At 53.0% G+C, this 1,962-nt stretch overlaps 1 protein-coding gene across 1 annotated transcript in view; it reads right to left on the bottom strand.

The window, feature by feature from the left end:
• Positions 1 to 1,409, bottom strand: part of CAMK1 (calcium/calmodulin dependent protein kinase I) — a 56,283-nt gene extending 54,874 nt beyond the window's left edge. Inside the window, exon 1 of the mRNA XM_081935797.1 lies at positions 1,195 to 1,409. The gene's annotated coding sequence lies outside the window, so the exon portion shown is untranslated. The remainder of the gene's footprint in view (positions 1 to 1,194) is intronic.
• Positions 1,410 to 1,962: the final 553 nt, after the last annotated feature.

Below are 1,962 nucleotides of genomic sequence, written 5' to 3'. Positions count from 1 at the left end.
GATAGGCAGCATAAAGGTAGATCACTGGGGTAGAAAGCCAGCTATGCAGCAGCACACTCATAAGAGCGATGATGACTGAAAGAACCTACAAAACAATTATATAATGCGCACACCCAAAGACAAGCAGGAGCTATGACAATCATAGGCTACCTGTACAGAAACACACACACACACTGCATGCCTGCACACAGACACAGAAGTTAACGAAGCCCAAGTTCTAGCCCATATTTCTCTACTTAGGTGCGTCTTTCCAATTAAATAAAAAAATAAAAAAATTGGTAGATAGACATCGGCATATTGACTAACCTATTAATTCAAGGCAAAGAATCTTCCCTGCACACACTATCTCCCAGGTGTAGAGAAGCCAAAAAAAAAAAAAAAAAGGTGGGGGGAACCTATCATATCGTACAGAGTTTGGTCTCCCCAAAAGCCCACAGATGTTCGGATCCATTCAAAGAAAGAACATGTGCCCAGGCATGAGCAGGAAGAGGGGGATGATGCTCAGGGATTATCGCTTGATGTAGAATCCAGTACAGGTTTCAACTCAAAATCCATGAAACACACATTTCAGCCGGATCTGTTGCTGTTTTCATTCATGCACACAGGGCACAGTATACTCCCCATAACCTCTGCATTGGCCATGTGGGCGGAGGGAGGGAGGGAAGGCGTCAAGAGAGAGCAGAATTGCCTCTAAACCAAGAGGGACAACTGGACAAGCCGCCGCCACCCTAATCATTAGGCTCCTCCAACCATAAGTCCCGCCGTTTGAAGTCGGGCTAACTCCCAAGTAAAGATGGAAAAAGAAAGCTATGGAAAGAGGAGCGGTCTGGAAAACCAAGACCGTCCCCGCCAGGATCAGCTTTAAGGATGGGCGGAGGGGCAAGCCTACCGCCACCCCTACTCAACCGGTCCTGGCTGGGACGGGGAGCAGCCTAACAGCCAAAGCGGACGACCAACCCTGCAGGGCTGTCACACCCGTCAGAAGCAACTGCGGGCAGACAGACCCAAGGCAAAACACCCGGGACTCTTAGCACGGAAGATACACCCCGGCGCCGGCACAAAGAAGCAAGGCGCCCAAAGCCACCGGCGGCAAAAGACGCGGGCGGCAGAAGCAGCCGATGCAGACGGACAATGCCACGCAGTCAACAGCGCTCCATCCCTGCCCGATCTGTCCACGCCGCCGGGCTCACTTACGGCTGGGGATCGCGGGCGAGAGGGGTCCGCCCTCCCGGCGGCTTCCCGGGAAAGGTGGCTCCGACTCCGGCGGGAAGAAGTCCTTTGCGACCCCCTCCCCGCCCCTCCCCGCCCTGTTGTGGCCGGAGCTTTGAGGAGAAAGCTCGGTCTCCCGCTTCTCTCCTCGCCTTTGCGCTGGCTGTCCAGCCACCCGCGAGGTGTCAGCGCGAGTGGGGAGGAGCCAGGTCGCTAAAGGGAGCCAATCCGCGGGCCTAGAGGCGGGAACGGCCCGGCCGTGGGTTTAAACTCCCATGAACGAAAGGCTGGAGGAGAGAAAGCGCTGGGGCAGGATGCCAAGGCGGCCCCATTCATAAACTTCCAGGCGAGCGTGTGTCCGCCCGGGGGGCGGCTGAATAACCTTTGGATTTAGGGACGGAGCAGTAACTTTCACCCTTTCTCCGCTTTGCCTCCTCTTTTTATTTTATTTTACTCTTATTTTATTTATTTAGTTTGTCAAACGCGTAAAAGAAAATAACAAGTATAAGTATAAACATAAATATGAACACAGTAAATGGGCACGCATAAAGGGGGACAGTAGGACAGGGACGGTAGGCACGCTGGGGCGCTTATGCACGCCCCCTTTACGGATCTCTTAGGAATGGGGTGAGGTCTACAATAGACAGTCTTAAGGTTAAAGTTATGGGGGTTTGAGGGTCTCTTGGAAAAGAAGCCGCTCTTCTTCGATGCACCCGAGAAGGACTTGAGTTCTGCAAAGGAACGCTGGGTCTT

This window comes from Natrix helvetica (genome assembly GCF_964273705.1).
Source record: "Natrix helvetica genome assembly, chromosome: 1".
Classification (NCBI taxonomy): Eukaryota; Metazoa; Chordata; class Lepidosauria; order Squamata; family Natricidae; genus Natrix; species Natrix helvetica.
Note: the sequence above shows the minus strand (reverse complement) of the source record. Positions and strands in the feature narration are given on the sequence as shown.